Source organism: Mycteria americana, chromosome 9 (assembly GCF_035582795.1).
Source record: "Mycteria americana isolate JAX WOST 10 ecotype Jacksonville Zoo and Gardens chromosome 9, USCA_MyAme_1.0, whole genome shotgun sequence".
In the NCBI taxonomy this organism is placed as follows: domain Eukaryota; kingdom Metazoa; phylum Chordata; class Aves; order Ciconiiformes; family Ciconiidae; genus Mycteria; species Mycteria americana.
Genome location: NC_134373.1, coordinates 16,358,974 through 16,381,529, shown reverse-complemented (window position 1 = coordinate 16,381,529; position 22,556 = coordinate 16,358,974). Strand labels below are relative to the sequence as shown.

General features: G+C 37.5%; 1 protein-coding gene across 6 annotated transcripts in view; it reads right to left on the bottom strand.

Moving 5' to 3' along the window:
• PDE1A (phosphodiesterase 1A) overlaps window positions 1-22,556 on the bottom strand; it is a 236,041-nt gene that overhangs the window by 188,515 nt on the left and 24,970 nt on the right. Inside the window, exon 1 of one of the 6 annotated variants that reach the window (XM_075512642.1) lies at window positions 3,351-3,438. The exons of the other annotated variants lie outside the window; for them this stretch is intronic. The gene's annotated coding sequence lies outside the window, so the exon portion shown is untranslated. Of the gene's footprint in view, window positions 1-3,350; window positions 3,439-22,556 lie in introns of those variants that run through there. 6 annotated transcript variants of the gene reach the window in all.

Genomic DNA, 22,556 nt, shown 5'->3' with positions numbered 1-22,556 from the left:
AAACAATAGGCAAAAAACTCTGTGAGGTTTATGTTCAACATTCTTGCTGCAAATTCAGTGTAAGTAAAAATAGACCTAATCCAAAGTCAGTGTAAACCCACGGCATCCCAAAGGATGCTGCAAAATATTTATACAGACATGCTGGAAAGCTCAAATTGAAAGGAAACAAAGGAAAAATAAACTGACAATGGCAAAGAAAACAAACAACAGGAGACAAAACCAAAACACTCATCACTCTGATCACACTAATGCAGAGATAATTTTTTACCCATAATCTGTTCACTGTCAGGCAGTTCATAACTGTCTTCAAAATCCCAGAAATAACATGGAGTTTAAGTCTAAAAAGAATTCCCCGATGAAGAATTTATGCTGTCTAAATAAAGAGTTTCTAATCAGACTTGGCATTTTTTTAAAAGCTAAGAACAGCATCAAGAATAATGAACTTACAAGACTGCCTCTTTAAAGAAATTAAATCTTTGCATTTTATCCTCCTATTCCTTTCATTTTTGTCCTTCTCATATATGTACATTTAGGATTTAATTATACAGAAAACACAGTGATTTGGTCCCAAGCCAAGAATCCATTTGCTGAACAAAAAGTGTAAACAGGAGAATAAATTTGAAAAACAATATTTTGGATTTTTAATTAACTGATAAACAAAACATCTTGGAAATTTGCATAAATTACACACTGAATTTTAGAAAAGCAAATAATAAAAACTGTAACTATGGCCCTACTTCAAAATATTTAAGACAGAGAATAATTTGAAATACATTAATATCCATTTGAAGATGCTTACACAGACAAGCGTCTGCTTACAGTTTGAATTGCAGATCTACAAACCCAGCAAGGCAGCTTTGCCTACAGTGGGCGTTTCAGGGTAGTTCTTAAGCGAGCTATGAGCAGGCTGGTGCAGGTACCGATAGCCATTAGCTACCACTGCATGGACGGTGCACAGTGGTAAGTGGGGTGGGCAAAAAAAGGGGGTAAGTAAGTGGGCTTGCACACATCACCCTGATGCTATGTGCTGAAGGCATCCAGTACTTCTGCTAGTTTTTCTGAAGCTATGAAGTATCCCTATGCTCTGCCTCAACCTACAATGCAATTAAAGCCACCTGTCAGGCCATGCAGCTGCTGGCCCCTACAGAAATAAAAAAAATGAAATAAGAAAAATAACTAATCCCAGTAGCATTTTAGTGATTGTTCGTTGTAATATCATTGTAACAATATTACTGATATTATTACTAATCATCTAATTAATATGTTGTAAAATTAGAAAGTAGAAATTCTTTAGAGTTAGCTGATTTGGTTTTGGATTTGTCCTTTAAATCTGCAGGAGCTATATTTTCAATGGGACAAGTCAGCCCCTTCACGTGCCACTTTATGAACCTGTTTCTCCTTGATCATTAAGCACTCAAGGACAGTTGCAAGGATTTCACAGAAATACTAGCATGGGTGCATAATTATACAGTGCACTTGCTTTGGACTGGGTTCTCTGTGACAGACATTATACATGGGAGTGAACCTGAAGCTGACGTAGGAGTCTCTTCAATTAGTATAGAACAAAAAAATATTTTTTTTTAATTTTGTTATACTTAATATGTAGCATCTACATTCTGCTTTTTTAAATTCCTATTTTCTTAAAAAACATTTCAAAATTTTACGTTAATTTAAGCCATAGCAATCTGGGTCCTTAGCTAAACCTTTGATCATGGGAATTACTGATTAAATCCCACTGACTTTAGGTATCACTGAAGATGCTTTATACTTCTCAAAACCATTTAAATTGGGCCCTATACTTCTCCTTTTTTGTTTTTCTATATAAAACAAATCAGATGATCCTGTTGTTGTCACATAGAGTTTAAAACTGGGAAGGAACAGAGACATGAGAAGAAAAGAATATAATATATAGCATGGAATATACAGTAAAGCATAAAATATATTCAATGTACCTTTATTCTAAAGACAACCTTTAGGATTCAAAGATAATAAGTGAAATGCATTCTACCATAGCTATGGGACATTGATATCCAAGTTTATTTTACTTGCAGAGTTAGTCTTTCCATCTTCCTTATCTGCAGTCTCATTTACATGAATGAATACAGACGCCATGTTTTCCAAGTACTAATAGTGCAATACAAAAGTTCCATAAACTTGGCCTTTTCAACAGCAAATACATCATATTCAAAATGTTCTTAGATGTAAGTTCTCCCGTATTTAGTCTTCAGTGAAAACCACAGATGGAGGTAACATTTGCTCACACTTTACTACAGAGCAGACTATTTAATAATCAGCATGTTGGAGCACTGTTCATTTTGCCTTAAAATAAGTAGCTTTTAAAAGTAGTAAGTGATTAAAACTAAAAGAGGTTTATTTTTCCCTCAAATGCAGCATGGAAGTTCAATGAATGCGCAGACCAAAATCCTAAAAGATTATATAGCAGTTGCAACTAAATTTATACATGTATGAGCACCCTAAAGTTGTAACGTAATTCTGACTAGTTAACACAAATGCACTGTTGAGGTTTAATGAGAGTAGAAATTTAATATTCATTTGACAATTGAGAAGTGAACAAATCGACGCATCTACTAAGTGATGAAACAATTCTGTAAGAAGTGGCAGACAGGGAGGGGAAATCAACCATGTGCTATTTTCTTTGTACATAGTACACAGAAATGTGACTTGAACTGGCACTTACCCTGTCCCTTCTATAACAATAAAACTGCAAGGCAAAGCTAAAATGAACCTCTGTTCCAAACAAACCATTAGATTTTTTTTCTACTAGCAAAAGTACTTTGGCAACATTTTAATACTATACAAGAAAAGCAATTTGTCAAATGAAATAAATTCTAAAATCATAAACAGCTGCACACAGCAAAACTCGACTTAAGCAAGGTAGCACAAATAATAAAATATGTCCTAGATTAAAGTAATTTGTATATTCCACATTCCCTCTCAGCTACCTGCAGAAAACTCCCTGTATTAAAAAATAAAGACTGAAATGGCTAATGCTGCATTTTAAAGGGCATTCACGTGACAGAGCACTAGTGTTTTGAGATTTGATTATGCATTGTTTTCTGTATGATCACCTATTTATTTGAATTGGTGTAAGATGTAGCCTTCTGCAAATACAAACCCAAAGCCACTGTCACAAATTGTTTGCAGTCAGTCAGGTCATCCCAACAAAGCCTACTTGTAATCAGCAAAAATTTCATTTTCATGTTTTTGCTATATTGTACACAAAGGCATGTTCTGCTTAAGTCCATTATTTTTAAGTACATTTTTTATTGTCATGCAAAGTATAGAATGATAATATTTATGAATTCCAGTTAGTTTATTTTATCACATACCCATTCAAGCCACTCTTGTACTTCACAAAGAATTCGTTCTGGTAAATGGAAACATGGGCGTGAGGATACCTGTGAGGATGTTAAGCCTGTGAAGAAAATTTAAAAGAAATAAATGGGATACTTTCTGTATCCACTCTTACTTGAGAGAACGTGAAAGAGTATTCCTCTTTATTTTTAATAACTTTCTGTAATATTAAAGTCAAATGATTTTGTAAGTAAACTGTGATTTTGAAACCACGCTGTCTGTGTCTCCACAGACACTAACCATTCAAATAAAATGCCAAGTTTAACAATTCTTTATTCTTATATTTTTATGTTCCTGTATCTATCTTCCACTGATAAAAAGATGCTTTTTGAAGGCATTGCAGTGTTCTTTCCAAATCACAGCTCAGGTTTATTAACTTAACAGATTTATTAAAGGCATTTAAATAAAATACATCACATAATATAGTTTATTCTGGATTATGCGAATACAAATGGAAATATACTCAAGGTTCAAATGAAGGGGAGTTTCCTTTCTGCTTAGAGCAACACTATGAATAAGAACTAACAAAAGCAAACTGCTTTTTTGGTTTAAAAAGTATGCCTTTCTTGAAGTATGGCTTTTGCAGATGAAGATTCAGTATCTTTTACCAGTATCACACTAAATGTACAATTATAAACTATTCTAATTCAGATATAGATACATACACACACTGAGGAGCTTTTGAAAGAATTTAATAGATGTGATATCCTATGTTCTGATTATTTTTTTATAAAACTTCCTTTATACTCACTGATACAGATACCTAAACTGGAAACTTTGAACTGCTGTGATTCATCTTTTGAAAGGAATAGAGTAATTTACACATATCATACTATAGTAAATTGGTCATATCTGCTAGATTTAAAATAAAGTACTATTTCATTTGCAGTTGATTTCACTTATATACTGAGGATGTAACTTTTCCTAGAACCCAAGTAAGCGATATTCTGGTCTCCGTCCAAACTTTGTTACAGAAACACCATTAATTTAGCAGGAGCCTTTTTAAGAGTCTCCTCAAATACTTCATCATTTTAATTTTTACATGTTACCAGTGATGCCATCTTCTCAATGAAATTGGTTTAATAATGGGCACACTGGAAAAAGGTGTTGCTGTAAGTGCACCAGCCTGAGAATCTGGAGAGGGAGGGTCTATTTTTGTCGCAGGTTGCCTGTATGACCTTGCCTAACTTGCTGAGTCTCCCCATGCCTCAGACTCCCCTTTAGTAAGTGAACATAAAGCATGTGTCCCCCGTCATAGGTTTGCTGGTGTAATACTTATAATTTTCATCCATACCTTGACATGTTTCTTAAAGAGGGAGAAGGGAAATCAGGATGCCAAAACAAAAAAAAGTCATTTTTGCAGCTATCTGGTATGTATTACATCTGGCAGGTTTGTTGTTGTTCTGGTTTTTGGGGGACAGGGTTTGTTTCTTGGTTGCTTTTTGGGGGTTTTGTGTTAGGGTTTTTTTTAATTCTAAGTGCTAGAAATCTAAAGACTCTCTATGTTAGGATTGATCATCAAGTTTTTCCAAGTTCCTGTCTCACTTGTTGGAATTCAATCTGTGTCCCTCCCAGAGAATCCCACTGCAAAACCAATCCAACATTGTCTGGAACATCCAGACACATTTGCAGACATTTGACTTTCCAAACTGCACACACGGTATAGCTCACAAGGATGATCTGGAAACACTCCTGTAAACTCTTACCATATCTGGAAGCATACGGAAACAAAACAATCTTTCTCACAGAAAAACTCTGCTGTACAATCCACTCAGGAGCACTTTGCTGCTTATGGCTAGATAAAACACAGTGTAATCCTTCACAAACACTTTTGCAGATGATGTTATATCACTTTGTACTGCCTCTACATAAATGTTTTCCAAACCCAGCTGCCCATAAATTCTAGAATAATACTTAACTGCTACAATATTTTAATCCATGTAAACAATTCTTTTGACATGTAGTGAAAAGGTGTAAATTCAGCTAGAACTATTGCAATATACTTGGATGCCTCACTGAGCTCAGTTTCTTTTCAAGTAAATAAACATTCATATTCCATCAATGCAATAATAGCAATTTTAAAATATCTGAAGTTTTATGCCTTACATGGGCCTTTAAAAAGTATTAAAACATTCAAAGGCTCAGACATGTATATTTTGGCAATTAATGTTTCAATTATATTGCATTATATCTTAAATACATTATGCATCCATATCTTAAATATGTATTGTTGTCTGCCTGTTCATTTATTTTAGTTTTCTGTGTTACATCACATTTTCTTTTTCTTCCTTCTTTCTGTCTACTTTTTGCTCTCCACTAACTGATCCACTGCTGTTACAAGCAGGTCTAGGCCAGTCAAATTAAGGACCCCGAACCTCTAAATAAACATTCAGATTCTAGTTACAAGATGGACCCAAGTAAAAGCTCCCAAGATCGACTCTCACTAGTAGTATTTTACTTCTAGAAATTTCTTTTCTCCTAGAACACAGAGTACAGGCAAGAAGTAGGAGTTTTAAATGAAAACTAAACTTTGCAATCAATCTAAATGGCACACAGTCGCAGAAGAGCTCCTACAGCCACTCTCCTGCCATCGGCCAATGCTGTTTTCACAAGGAGCATGGGGGGCTCTGCTGCCACACAGCTCTTCCACCTCATTTCAATTTGAATCATACTCAAATGCCTTTACTGGCCCCTGAGGAACAGTATTTCACTGAAAAAAAAAAAAATTGGAAAACACTCTGTTCCCTTCTGCTCCTTCTACAAAGTATTATCCACTGTGCTTTGGGCTCCCTCCCACCATAGCCTAAATAAACTTTTCTCCTTGTAAATATTTCATGTCACCCAAGGCCATGCAATATACATCCTGTAAAGCTCCATTCTTTTACCTTTACCCAAAACCTTTAGAAATTACTATTGACACAGGATTTCAGATCTGTGTCCTGCTTAATGCTGACCAAGGTAAGATATACTAGATGAGCTTTTGTTTATTCTTCCAATTTAAGCCTTTCCCTTAAGCAAATCAACAGGCAAGCCCTTTGGCCTAACTCCACATTAGAAACAGCTTACTAAAAAGGACCTGAATTATAAAATATGTTACACTAATATATATTACTAACAAAATTGAATATTCTCTTCTGACATTTTCTTCATTCAAAATAATTTAAGGAATATGCTTACTACAGTGAAGATAGCGAAATATAAAATCCGCTTGCTCCCTCAGCTTCCTTCTTTTTTCTGTGGAAAAGTGCCGTGTTCAAGAGCTATCCTCCTGGGAGAGCTGGGTTTTTACTCCAGTCTACTCACAGCTCAGTTAATTATCTCGATAATAGATTGCAATAGGAGTAAGTCTATAGAGCTGAGGGCATGATGTCTCCTCTACATGTGTCAGGGGGATTTACTCCAGAGAAGCTCTGCCTAGTCCCTTGGATCAACCACCACTTAGTGGCTGGAAAGCACTGTGTGTGTTCCTGGAGCAAATCTTATTCACCTTCATCCAAATGGAATCTAGTTCATGTTTTCCAAGATGAATTTGTAATATGACTGGAGGTGTGATAACTGAGGGAGATTATGACCCTCCATGTCCATCAACAGTATCACAGAAGGTGAGTAAACTCAGTCACCTATCTTCATTTGTCATAAAAAGAATGCAGACATTTCCTGTGACAATGGCACATGACAACAGATGCTTTGAGCAGATCAAACAATAACCTATAGGAGTCAATAAGCTGAGGGGAAAACACATTTTAAAGCTAGAATTTTTCATGCCAGGAGCCTTCCTAAAACTGTCGTTTGTTGGCCAACACTTTTTAGCCACAAAAATAAAATGGGAAAGAAAGAGAGAAGAATATATATGTGCTTCCTTAACTCTACAGCAAGAAGCCGGGCAGAGGACACAGTTCCACACAGAGGCTCTTCAAGAGAGCAAAGTAGTAGCAAATTTGGTGCAAATACTGTTTGTTATCCTCACATAGCAATTTTAATTTCTTTTAGAATTAATCTAGGGGCAATTCATTAATAATAAATATGATTTAAATCCTCTATTGGGACATCTCCTTAATTAGGATATGGCAATTCACAAAAGCGGGGGGGGGACGGGACGGACGACACGGACGGGACACACGACACACAAAAAAACCCAAACCCAGATGCAATGATTTGCATTTGCATAAATATAACTTGCTAAAACAATTTTTGACTGGAATGCAGTTAAAATGTTAGGATTCTACATGCCACACGTTGCTACATTCCTTTTTACACCAGCAATGCCCTGGGTTTTGCTCTGAAGACATCTGCTATGATTTTTAAGACCACCTAACCATTTTCCTTGAACATTCCTCAGGCATAAAAGCTATTTTCCACACTTTGTTTCCATAGATACAGCTATTTTTTTTATTAATCAGAATGATAGCCTGCAAATTGCTAAGCAAATACATCATCAGCAAGCAGTTAATATTCCACGCTGTGTCTGTTTAAACAGGGTCCCACTTTGATCACATTTAATTTTGGACAGTTAAGGCAGAGTGGGATGGGACAATGTGATATTTTCTAAATGGAGACTTTGACACTGTGGTGCAAGACAGAAACCTAGGTCCATTATCACTTAATACCACAGCTGCAGGGCATACTGAGAAAAGCAATCAGTTGCTGCTTAGGGAAGGAAAAATCCCTGTCAGGGAGACCAAATTAAAGCATCATTTCATCCAAGTATTTGACCAAATTGAATTTTAATCCAGGAAACCTAAACAGACAGACTGAATAGCAGAGGGGAAAGGGTTCTCTCAATCTATTGAGTTAAACAGAACAACTCTGGAAACATACATCCAAAGTAAAGGCTCCAGCACCTTTTGCAGAGACAGTGATTTGGGTTTATTTCTGTCTGCCTGAATAGGACAGTGAAGCAAAACAGATGGGCTAATAATTATTACTGGCCTAAAGTTGCTACATTAGCTTTCCAGGGCAGAAAAACCTCAACCCTACAACTTCAGCATATACATTAAAGTATCTGAAAGACTCTGAAGAAGTGGGAAGACTCAGAAGTATTCAGAACTCAGAGGTACTTTAAAATAAAAAAAGATAATTTTAAATCATATCCACAAACATTTTCTCTTTCTCTCTCTCCTTTATCTTCCCCAAATAACTGAACTGCTTAAAGAGGAGAATGAGTTTATCTCAAGAATATTTGCAGCAAGTTGAAGAAATACAATAAAGCATGGTTCCGTACCAAGAAGAGGGAAAAGGAAGTGTGTTACAGAAACACAGTATTAAAACCGGTCCTCTCTTAGTAGTGTTCACATGAGACAAGTATTTGATACTCATGCTAAGTGCCCAATATTGAAATATTCCGCAGTGTAAAGCACAAATTTAAGGTGCAAATCCAGTCGACTCTAACCAGGAGGAGACAGTGGTGTCATGGATAAGAAGTAATCGTCTGGACTCATCTGTGCCCATCTTATATATTTATATAGTTATTTATTGAATAAAGCAGCAGAATGTTGGACCTCCCAAAACAGACATATAACTAGGGATAATTCTAAGCAAAATTAAGCTTCATTTATGTTTGTGACAGAAATAATTTCCAATTTCTCGATGTTGCTGTGGCTAATGTATCTGTCATGATGTTAGTCTGACAGTTGTTTTTATTTAAATTTCTCAAGCAAGTCCACCACCAGTGGGCAGATATTACTATGGCAACTCAGCACAATTGGAGAAACTGTTCTGAAGTTGTTAGGCAACACAATGCCATCAGCTGCTGATGTTGCTTAAGCTTAGTGCAGTTCATGCTGTCTGGAGTCATCTAATTAAGTACACCAAAAAAAGAGCACTCAATTGGGAAAGCGATGTGGAAACAAGCTGTCTTTCTGATAAAAAGTAAAGAATGACAATACAGAGTGAAAAAAAGAATAAGACAGAAAGGTAGCTCATTTTTTTCTTTTGCAAAACTCAATATAAAACAGAAAATGGGTTTAGTAGGTTTCTAAAATGCAGGTATGTAACTCTTAATAAAATTTATATCATTAGGTGGAAAATCATATTGCAGAATTTTTTTTTTTAAATCTGCAAAAAAAAGATTTTTCAAAACTTATGTTCACTTTAGAACACTGTTTCAGTTTATATCCCTGCAATAATTTTCATTTGGCCTGCATTGGTCTATATAAAACAAATCTTAGTAGCTTGCCTGAGGAAGAAAATTCTTAACATAGTTTGAGGAGTGCAAATTATCAGTAGAGCTGCCCTTCACTTTGGCTATCTAAAATGTTAAGAATTGATGGCTACAAGGATAAGTGCTTTATCTCACACAGGGCATGGCTCCTGCAGAGGAGTGAAGTGCATTGCCAGAGCAATGTGGACAAGTCAATGCTGCTGCTGCTGCTGCCTGCCATGTGCTTGCTACATGGAAAAAAAAAAAAACCAACTTCATCCTTCCTTTTTGGCACAATGAAGCAATAAATTCAAACACAATTTTTAAAGCAAGGACTAATCAGTGAACTAGGAATTATTATCCAATGACTTACTGTTCTGCCTGTCTCCTGTATAGTGAGCTGAGTATATGCTTATAGGTTTGAAAGGAAGACAAAGACGGCAATAAGACCTTGGAGAAGTGTTCCCTACATGCAAAAGAAAATCCCTACTGACAACATCCAGTCTATTGCTAATTGTCAAAGAAAATGGAGAACAGCTAACGTCACAAAGATGACTGGAAAAAACTATTTGAAATGTGCAAGTGCAAAGGACTGAATTAAACTGAATTAAAACAGTCTGGGATTTTGTTGGGGGTTTTTTGGTTTGGGTTTTTTTTTTTGTTTGCTTTGTTTTGTTTTTTTTTTTAAATCTACAGCTCCAGACCTGCAAACAATTTTAAAATGCTGTAAGACACACCAGGTCGAAGTATCACACAGAAACTTGTTTTGACACTTCTAATTAAATGTGGAGGGATTTCTTTGGGCCTAAATCAGCTAAAAAAATACTGAGTGGTTTATACCCTGAAGGATTCTAGCCCTAACCTTCTGCAGAGGTAAGCACAGAAGTACCAAGTGAAGACAACTGCAGATGCACCTGCTTAACTCTTCAAAGTAAAAATTAGATCAGTTACAACAGTTTTAACAATTATCTCCTAGACTAGATGTAACTCTTACGTATCAGAAGCCTTCTTCCCTCAACACCTTGAGGACTGCAGCTCTCCAATGCTGCTAGTTACTCATATTACTCTTACAACATTACGTGTGTTAACTTGTGTGACTTCACCCAAAATATCCATGCAAAGCTCAGATGTCCCTGCCTGAACAGCTGGAGCTCTCTAACACTAGTAGCATGCCTGATAAACCTCTAGATTTCTTTGAGGAAAGTGACAATTTATCAGAGATTTTCTGTTGTACTATTTGAAGTTGTACTATGTGTACTTCTGTTGTACTATGTGTAGCAGGACACACACTATGGGAAAAAGTAATCATGAATCTAAAAATAAGCATTATCTAAGGTAAAAATCATTTCAGGTTACAGCATTCCTGATATATCCATAATCCCATATCCATAATCCTGGATAGCATTTATCGAACTTTATCTCAGCTCCACCTCACCTCCTCATTTCACATCCACTATCCATTGGAGAATTATCTACTGACATTTAAGTTTATATCCATCACTCCACTCCTCCTTGCTAGGAAATACTGACATGCCTAGTCATTAGTAATGACAATTTAATTACCTCTTTCCCAGAATCCTAGCTGGGTTCAGCAAAAACATGGACGTACAAACTTGGGGAGGTATGGAAGGAGAACAACTTCAGCTACCTTTCCCTTTAAGCAGAAAAATAACTTTTTAAAAAGTCTCAGAAAATTCTTTTGAGCTAGAAAATGATCCAGAGCATAAAAATCAGTTAACTTGTAAAGTCAGACTTCAATAAACCATAAGGAACCATGTGGAAGTTTCTTAATACACTGGAGAAACTGAGGGTCAGTATAACAATTGTAAAATACCTAATAAACCAGTGACAGGAGAGAAAGGATGGGTTTTAATGCAAGTGGGACTATCAGGCTGCAGAGGTGCCGAGGATGTTAATATTTCAGTAACTACTTTTTAGTTCACATTTCATTAGTGATACTAGTTATGATGTGAGGCACGTAAATCTATGCATGGTTCACTGATGACAAAATAATTTGGTTATCAACCTGCTGAAAAGCAAAAATGATGAGATGTCATGGTTTAGCCCCAGACGGCAGCTAAGCACCACACAGCCGTTCTCTCACTCACCCCGGTGGGATGGGGGAGAGAATCGGAAGAGCAAAAGTAAGAAGACTCGTGGGTTGAGATAAGAACAGTTTAATAATTGGAACAAAATAATAGTAATAATAATAACAAATTGTAATGAGAAGGAAAACAACAAGAGGGAGAGAGGAACAAAACCCAAGGGAGGGAAAAAGAAAAAAAAAAAAAAATTTATACAACCGCTCACCACCCGCCGACCGACGCCCAGCCAGTCCCCGAGCAGCGATCGCTACCCCCCCAGCCAACTCCCCCAGTTTATATACTGGCCATGACATCATATGGTATGGAATAGCCCTTTGGTCAGTTTGGATCAACTACCCAGGCTGTGCCCCCTCCCATTTCTGGTACACCTGGCAGAGCATGGGAAGCTGAAAAAGTCCTTGACTAGTGTAAACACCGCTTAGCAACAGCCAAAACATCAGTGTGTTATCAATATTATTTTCATACTAAAATCCAAAACACAGCACTATACCAGCTACTAGGAAGAAAATTAACTCTATCCCAGCCGAAACCAGGACATGAGAGTTTTGGCCCCATTTCTTTATTGCATCATTTCTTCCAGCAAAACAAATGGAAGAAATTAATCTAATAAATATTTTCAAACTAAACCAACACTGAGTCCAAACATCTATTACATTTTGTTTAGAGTTCAAAAAGAATCCAGGAGGATCCATTGGCATAGCCTGTTGCTGGTCACTCTCCAAATATTTATTTCACATATGGATTTTTACTTGGCAGCTTGTGCTATTGAAAATATAAGTGATGAATAAAGAATAATATGCAGTGCGTGTGATGAAATTAACTGTTTTCTCCTACCATTGCTTCTAATTTAAATAAAATGGCAATAACATAGTTCAGAGATCTTTTTCTCAGTTGCTTCTATTTGCAGATCACTTCATAAGAGAAGATAGCTATTCTTGGTCAGTTCTGCATACCAGATTTTCCAAAGGCATCTACAAAACACTAGACACCAATAAGGATATTCTTGGGTCCCTTCCCGATTCCATTAAAGTCAGTAATGAAATGTACTTCTGTTTAGTGGTAGATAAATCAAAGTACTTAGCTGGAAAGCTACATTTTAGAGAACTGCATCTTCTTCAAGCTCTAAAATCTGCAACCAGTAGCATTATCTCCAGTGATGCAAAACCACCTCTACAGTCACTAATGTTACTGAGTGACAGTCAAAGCAGCATGTAATCCATATACATTGTTTAGCATGTGGAATTGAAAAGTTACAGTCTGCATACTTTTTTTTGCTCTGACAAGCAAGGCTTCAGTGTGCTGAAGCATGTAAAGATTAACCAGCCCCTTATTCAACAGCATTGAACCCACCTTTGGGTACACATCTTTGCTGGAATGACCTCGGCCAATATGCTCCTAGGAACATGTTTGCTTTTTTCAAAGCTACACATCTTCTTGTGCCTCGTAGTCAACTAACAGTCTTTATCTTCTCCAGCAATTCCAACTGATGGGCCTCTAGTTTCTAATAGAAATGTTAATCCATAGAAGCATAACTTCACCTTTCCCATTATTAAATTTCCTATTGCTATTATTTGTTTCACAAGGCCATGCAATTGCTTCTATGCAATATGTTTATGGTCACCCTCACTATTTTGTACCTCCTGACTTTGTGGCATGAATAAACTGAAATCAGTACATTCCTACTTTTTGTGCTATAGCTATTAGTAAGATCGAAGTCCAAAACTAGGCTGTAGGCTGATGTTTTGGAGTATTACCTAGTAATTTTACTCCACCCTGACTGTTTTTTCTTTTGTCTTGGCCCATTTTTGTCTCTCTTTTCCATAACTGTATGTCCCTAAACGTGACTAATTATTCTGTCCTTCAAAAACGTGTTTAAGAGGATTTTTTAATTATTATTATTTCGATAAAAAAGGGGTCTGTAATTTGTCTGTTTCACTCCCTTTCTTCAAATTCAGTTATTTTAAACATCATTCTCCAGTCTGCTGGTGTCAACCAAATTAAATAAAAAACCTTTCACATTCCATGGCTATCAGATGTCTGGAGAGGAAATAATTTGATCCCTTTCAGGTGATCGTATTAAAATGTTTTAGGTTTCCTTCCAGATGTAGGAATCCTCATTTTCATTCAGTTATTTCTGTTAACCATCCTTTTTTTTGCCTCTACATTCTGTATTATCAACCTCACTAAAAACTGAAGCGAAGTATTCATTTAAGTTTGGTGGCAATATCCACATTATCTTTAATCTCCAATTAGAAAATATCTGCTAACAGAGAATAAAGTCAAGCAGAAAATGGCATTATTATGAGGCATTTAATTTCAGATATAGATTGTGAAGCAAATGCTATTTGTGGTGGTGAATCCTTAAACAATCAAGGAGCCATCAGGAATGGATGCTATTTAGATGTGATTTTAGTAATTAGTGAAGACATAATACAAGAAATTGCTTGAGGGGCAAAAGAATGAGCTGACGAGAAACTGCTATTTAGTCCTAATTAAATGGAAAGATAAGTAAAAGGAGATATAGTCCAAAGATTCAGTTTTAAGTGTACAAACTTTGATTATTAATGGAATTAGTTGGAAATTAAAAAGCTTTGAGATTCAAATCTGGAAGAAACTTGAAATTTCAATTAGTGGTTCTCAGACTCCTTTTCCAGTGAACTGTCATGCAGCAGTAAAGCCTGGAACAGGGTCTCTCTTACATAAGGGGCACATCTATAGGACTGGTCATATGGTTTGGAAAACAGTGAGAGACATGAGCTGCTATTTGCATGTCATGGATGCACTATCTGCATTTTTCTCTATGGGAAGCATACATTTACATACATTTTTAGCTGCGGTATGTCAAGAAAGCACATATATACATATGAAGGTAAGTCCACCAAAAGTTGTCTGCCACCCCTTTACCTCCTCTTTATCACCTATAGACTTTACTACCAACTTTAAGAATATTATTGAAGCTCTCTGCACAAATGCAGACCACTGCTGCATACTAGCAGATCAGTTTGCCCAGTTTTTATTATTACAAACATGGTAGTCCTAACCATTTTCCAGTGGCCTATCACTGCCCAACAGCCTGCCAGTGACCGTCAGGAGCCTGCCAGCAGCCTGGCACCTGCCCTTTCCCACTGTCTTTTGGGTTAGAGTACAGTCATCCATGACAAGGATTTATATTGAACTTGCACTCCAAACACAGAGCCAACATGCAAAGATCTGCCTAGAATTAAGACAGATCTAGCACAAAAGCCCAGGCCAACTCTCTATTCATTGTGCACAAGAGAAGGAATAACAAACTGGTGACCCTAACTGTCCCCACTGAACATCCTCCAGCTGAAGCAAGCCTGTACTCATGCTGCTGAGGCACTGGATTAGGCAGCTGTGAGCATCACCATCTGTCGGCATTGGTGGACATGGCCACCAGAAAGGGCAGGTCCTGTCCTTGTATCACCATGCCCTGAAGAAGCATTATGTGTGCCACAAGCACCTCCAGGAGGTCCAGTACCTGGGCTTTACATATGCTGTCTAATTCACTACAATCCGTGAGGCTGACCCTCCACCTCACTAAGTGACAGTACTATAGAGAAAGCTACAAGTCATACTTAAATCAGAAATGGCTCACTAAAGCAGCAATTTCACCAATCCTGAGTTTCGGGTAAAAGGATTCTGCTCTGGAAGTTAGACCACAGCCCACAGTATGGGAAAGATGAGAAGATGAGAGCAGTAGGTGAAGTGCTCTCCAACAGCAGGAGTCCCTAAAAACATTCTGACTCATTAGGAATTATTCTTAAGCTGAGCAGAGAAAATTGAGTCATAAATGACTCATCCACTTACCAGATGGGAGGAAAGCTTGTATGACATTTGGGACAGCCACTTGGTGAACATCATGAGCCACTACTGCTTGAACTGTGAGTCAGCTTCACTGCCTGCCACAAAACGTGGCGCACAGCAAGTGATAGATGCAGAAGCAATACACACCTTCACCTTCTGGCTAGTACCCTTAATTAAAGTGTACCACAAAGGAAAGGTGTTTAGAATATGACTTCCATCTCTGTTTAGCTACTGAGCAAGAACAGATGTTAACTGACCTTATCCAAATCAGGCTCATGTCTTAACTTTTACACAGCTGTAACAGGTAGTCAATAAAAACTCAGGAGATGAAAAAGACTTTGTCATATCCGCTCTGTTGCAGGTAACCTCTTAGCCATTAAATATACATAGGTATTTTGCTACCAAAGCAAAAGTGGTCATTAAAGGCTGGTGAGCAATGCCAGAAATCTGTAACCTTGCACATCATAACTGTTCCAACAAAAGTGGAAAATCGAGGCAGAGAGAAGGCAACATCTACTCATCTTCAGTGGCACTTGCCAAATTTGGGGATTATGCATTTCGTCTTTCAGAACCAGAAATCTCAGCAGAAAGACTAATTTCAGAGTGTGGATTTACATCAATCCCTTAATTTGACCTGCCATTTTCTGTACTGAAAGCCTCTCCGAGTTGCCTGTGTACATACTGGAAAGTCCGTAACATCCAATCCAGTCCTTGAAGCCCTAAGCAGTTTGCTCTGAGACTGGAAAGCTACTATAAATCAGCTTCAAGATGACATCTAAAAATACAAAGCACACAGCCGCCCATACTTTTTCTGGCCTGACATCTGACAGTTCAAGGTTAGTCAAGGGCCCATCAGCCCTGTTCTACTTATTTACTTACTAATGTCATAAGCAGCTTAGTCAGACACAGCTGTAAGCTTTTTGTCTTTAGTCTTATGGTCCAAACATTCCAGATTTCCACCTGAGTGACTGCAGCCGCCTCCCCGGTGGTGCATTATTCTGCAGCTTTAGCAGAACAATATTCAGTCGACATATACTTGCATTGGGAACTGAAGATGTAGCTTCTCTGGGAATGAAAAGTATTTGGAAACCAGGGTCTGTTAAATGCCACTCTAGACCAGAATTTAAAACTCAGCTTGCCGTGGTCACTCTATAGATGGGTACGCCCTTCCAGTCTGGTACAGTTACCCTACTATAAGTATGATACAGATTTTCATAATTCCACAGTCAAAATCACCACATTATTACTTGTCACAGCCACAGAAATCAGCTTAACAGGTGTTCCAGTATGACCTAATGTACCATAAAGTTCACGAGCTATTTGCAGGAATACCTTATGCAGTTCCTGATGAAAATATCATGATCTAAGTAAGCATTAGCATTTAAACAAGTTCAGCTACAGATGTCTTCACAGTACCTAAGGAAAAGTCAGATTAGAGTTTTTGCTGGTCCATAACACTAAATAGCACTGCATATATTCTGACAAATCCAAACTACTTCCCAAGGAATGTCAGCATAGTTACACGCCATTTTTATCTTCTTCCTTTGGAACATATGCAGAAAACTGGTATTTGTATGTATTAGTTCCTTTGACGGAATATCACAGCTACAAAGCAGTGGATTTTCTTATGTGAGAACAACCCCCTTATGGTACCAGGCTGACATCATCAACACCTAACAGGCAATTTGTGTATGAGAATTGAAAATAAGAGATTAAATATTGCCAACCATAAAATTCTTCTGCTTGGAAAAGACTCTTTGTCAACATTTGAAGTACAAGTATTACTTCTACTTTACATTTAGTAAATAATGATCAATGCTTAAAAAATACATATTATCAGAGATCCAGCCACATTCCCGAGCCTTCTCTTGCCTTTCTTCCATGGGGACAAATCCAAACTAGTGATTTCCATGCTAAATATTTGAAATATTTGAGTAAAGTTCAATTCAAGTAAACTCTCAATTTTTTTTGGATGTATGTATTCATCATGTGTGGCCAAAAAATATAGAGAATTTCATCCAGAACAGCAATTCTGTTAAGAAAAACTAATCCTGGCTGAATTATTCACTTTCATTCTTCAAAGAAGAGCCCTTAGTACTAACTAGAGGTCTCACCACTCACTTCAGAAGATGGGATTTCTCTGTAGCTACAATTGCAAATCTGAAGCATAAATTGCAATTAAGTAGTCTGTCACTTCCTTGTGGAGGCTAACTTCAAAAATGCAATATGCAAGGTCTGATGGGAAGAAACATCTATAGTTATGGTACTCAAACACACCAACCTTGATGAGAAAATTCCAGGTAATTTTTCAGTTTACAGCTATTAGGTTCATTTCAGTCTTTCATTCCAAGTCTTTCTGGCCTGGGACCCACAAAGGGACACAGAAATGTGATCTTCATGGGTCACACTTGTCAAAAGTTTATTTAACCACCAGGCTAACAGGGACAGGTGGCCCCAAGCACTCATTTAGTGCTTTTCTTTAAAGATGTTGCATTTTCTGCATAAAAGAATGAGAAACAGAATGTACACAAGAACAGCCTAACTTATTGCCAAGTAGCTGGCTAGTGTCCTAGGAGACAGACACCTGCATTATCACCTGTTCCAATGCTTGCTTCTGATGTTTTGTAATAACACAACATCACAAAACACAACATGCTGGAATATTAAGACGTGGAAGAGATTTCAGGCAGACTTTGCTTAGCCTTCAAAGGACACTGGAAGTTCCTGCTGACCACCTGAAATGTGACTTTCCAGCCATTACCATTGTGTCAGCACTATTGTCTCACCTTGTGTTAAACAAACATTTAACTTTTTACCTTAAAAGATTTTGGAATCAACCTGCCAGATGTGAACCATTAAAGCTGTTTATTCAGCCCTGGTTTCAAGCAACAAGGTCTCCTGCATTTGAGTTTGCTTAGCAGACTACTGCTAAATTATCCAGAAGTATGGTGTCTGATAAAGCACAGTCCTGGGGGTCAAAACATCTGGAAGGTATTGCTTTTGTACTCTCCCATTGAGGCCTACATTAAAATAAATTATAATGTTTCTGCTTTGGCTTCTTTATCTGTGTAAGACTGAACTGTAAAGCAATTCAAAACTGTATTCAAGAATTTCAAAATCCATATGTAACTCTTGGGAATGGAATACGAGGAGAAATAGATAACACTGCTTTTAAACGGTATGCTTTAAAATGTTAGAAAAAATTAGAGATTTACAGAAACTGTCATAATAACAATTAATTTCTCTTTGACTGCTAAAAATGTTAGCCTAGTTAAAATCTTTAAAGATTCATTGAAAGATATCACTTACATCACAAAAGTGACCCCTCTGGCAGAACAGGGGACATCAGAAACTCCCCAAAAAAATGAAGTCTGGCTTCCTGAGTTAGCCTGTTCCTTTCTCTTGTCCCAAAGACCAGCCACTAATTACTGAATTTTCCTCACTTTTACTTTAAGGTACCAGAAACTGAGTGACTGCAAAATGAACTGGAGCTTCTTTAAAGAGTGGAGTAGGTTTTATTAAAGAACAGGTACTACAAAACCGGCCAGTGGGAGCCAAGTTGCCTCCTATAGCTATCTGGAATGAACATGTGCTGCTCAGATTAAATGCAGTCCTTGATATGGCCACATAAGATACGTAAAGCTACAGAGGATCTAAGGTCTCCTACTGTTGATAATGACTCATATCCTGTATTTTCCACATAAGACACCAAGTTCCAGCTATTTATGGTACAGCCCATTAAAAATTTCTTTTCATGAAGAAAAAATGCTGTCAGTTGCCATTCAGGAGTTGATGTAGGAGGCCAACTAGCATGTTACAGAAATTATCAGAGAAAAATACTATAATCACAAAAGAGCCAAATGTTTCCTCTTGAGCCCTTTGAGATAGCAGATGCATAGTCATAAGCAGAATCTTTTGTCTCTGAAGATTTTGTTCATACACAGATCACCCTAGAAAAACAGAAGGGTGAAAAAATATGGTACAAATTCTTTCAGTCCACTCAGTTCTATGCCATGTATCTCAGGGATGTACCAACTCTTCCCCCCACTCTGCCCCAAAACACAGGATATGAACATATCTACACCATTGTTGAACTGGATGGGGAAGGAGCAGAGTGCGTGCATGTGCCTGCAGCTGACACATTATACTCAACATCTTGCAGGCAAAAGGGGGAATACTACTTAAATGCAAAGCTACAATTCACATTGGTTTAATTAAAGCCTTAACAGTCTAATCAAAGAATTATTTGTCCAGTTAAAATGTGATACTAACATTTGTAGTTCAAATTTTACTGAGTCAAAACCGACACACACAAGCTTTCTGCTATCCACCCATTTCTCTGGTGTTATGCTCAGCCTTTGACTGCCCCTTTGGGTCCTAAGGTCAGTCACTTGAGCCTACAGGAACACTATAGTGAAATGTCAGTGTCCCAAATCTTCACTAGGAGGAGCATGATGGTGGTGAGGTGATGTTGATGGGGGGAGGAGGAAGGGGAGAGTCCTTTTTGCAAGGAATGTGAAATCACATTGATGGTTTCTTCCTCCTCGCCCTACAGACCACTTGGGGTTATTTTTATACATTTTCTAACATGTTTTTACACCTTGTTCTTTCACCAGCTGTTTCTACCTGGCGGTTATTTCCTATAAATATTTTATACAATGGGGAAAAAAAAAATCAACTACAGAAGTACTACAATATAGGAACTTACAATAAAACCCACAGTTACTGCTGTCAAATTACAGTTGTGAACCAACTCAGCAGTCTATTAAAAAGATTAAAAGACATTTCTAAGTAAAAATGCTGACTTTTCCCCATGCAAGTGGAATAAATTTTAATAGATGCCTTGTTTTTTCAGTTATAATTTTTGACTGATTCATTGTATCCAGATGCTAAACACTGTTCATATTTCACTACACATACAACAAGAGTTCCCAGTTGCACAATGTAATTCATTTCAAAGTAGTCCTTGATTGCTGAGGGATGGTTTATAAAATCAAAATGGCCCTTTAAAAATATCACCAGGCAGTAAATTTTACAAGTGCTGAGCTTCAGTCATGTAGGAAATTAGGTGTTAGGAGACTTGAGTATGATATTGATTGATCTCTCCAGAGTCATATTCTGCCATCATTCCCCTTGGAATCAACAGGAATTTTGAATGAAAATCAATAGCAGGATATTATGCTGTGATTAAATGCCTTAGGGATGATGTATATAGTGAAAAAAAATGTTGAGATCATTCAAGACAGGATTATTGACAGTATAAACACAATCCAATACAGGAACTGCAGTTCTCCTGTTGCAAGGAAACTTTCACAGAATCACAGAATGTTTGAGGTTGGAAGGGACCCATTGAGATCATCTGGTCCAACCCCCTTGCTTAAGCAAGGTCACCTACAGCAGGTTGCCCAAGACCATGTCCAGTTGGGATTTGAATATCTGTATGGATGGCAACTCTATAACCTCTCTGGGCAACCTGTGCCAGTGTTTGACCACCGCTTTCATGACAGAAGTGCTTACTAAACTGCCTATCCCTATTAAGAATTGATCATATAAGTAATGCCAAAATGAGGACAGACGAAGGTATTTTTCAAGATAAACTATACATGCCTGTGCTGTCAGATCTTTTCCCATGTAGTTTCAAAGGGGAAATTTTGATTCTTCGTTGTGAAGTACTTAAGGCCAGTTCTGACATGCTGGTCTTTGGAGACATAAAGGGACCATCTGCAATCTATATGTGCAACCTCTGACCAAAATATTTATACCTAGAAGGGATGAAGATGGACAGGATATGTCACTACTTGGTTATGGGTCCCAAGGGATGGTTACTTTATGAGCATAAAAAATATGCATTGCTTTTATCTAAAAAGATACACAGACCCAAACTGCAAACGACAGGACAATGTAGAGAATGCCAGTGGGTAACACAGGGTCCACCTTTCTGACCGTGATTCTAAACTAAGGTTATCCATGTCAAAAGCCGCAATGAAAGACAAAAGGAAAGGCAACTGTGCTATTCAGTGGAACAAATATTTCTATTGTCAAAGTGGGTAGAAATCAGTTCTCAGGTCCACCTATGCAACCACTCCAGTTTCTGGTACTCTGCAAGATTCTTGACTGTGGAATGGTCACAAAGGGAAGGATTTCCTAAACCTGAATTCCTGCACTGCCATTCTGGGGAAGAATAGATCAACCATAAAGCAAAAAAAAAAAAAAAAAAGTTGGGATATATACACTTTCCATTTAGAATCAGAATAATTCAGGTCAAAAGGGGCTTCAGGAGGTCTCTAGTCCCAATTCCTGCTCGAAACAGGGTCACCTAAGAGGTCAGATTGCTCAGGGCTTTATCCAGTTTAATTTTTTCAAAATTAAATTTGCAAATGACTCCTCTGAGGTACATGCATATCAGCAGAGAAACCGGCAAACTGCCAGAGTATAGCTGATTTACAATCTACTGCTGAACTGGAAAAAAAATGTTGAAACTGCCAGCACCGAGGTCAACAAACAACTCGGGATTCAAGACGCTTCTGAACTACTATGAAACTTCCTGAATCATTGTTACAGCATATAAACGTGAGACGATGAATCCCAATTAATTTATGCACAATGCTGGACTCTGTGGGACATATTTGAAATACCAGTTCTGTGCTTTAGAGAACTCCATCCTCTGTCATAATAAGGAACTTTATTGCAGCAATAAAGCAATTTATATGGCTTAGACTTTAAGGCTCAGACTTTAAAGTTTCTTGCTCCAAACAGATGTGCAGGCTGGCCCGCAGGGACTCTTAACCCGATACTCTTCTGCCACACCGGTATTAATCAGAGTAATGTCTTTATAAAGTAAACCTTTTCTGAATCTTGTGTTTGGCCAAACCACGTTCAGCACAAGAGGAACACAAGGCAAAAAGCAGGAATGGGACAGTGATGTTCTGCCCTGGGCCAGAAGTGCTTCTGCTTTTGGCCAGATTATTCTGGAGATGTAAAACAAAATTATTGCATAACATCTGGGAATTCTAACACATACCCATATCCTACCAAAGACTAATCACAACAGTTTCACATTTGAAAAAAAACAAATGAGGAGAAACAGTAACTAGTCAAGAAGCATTTAGTAA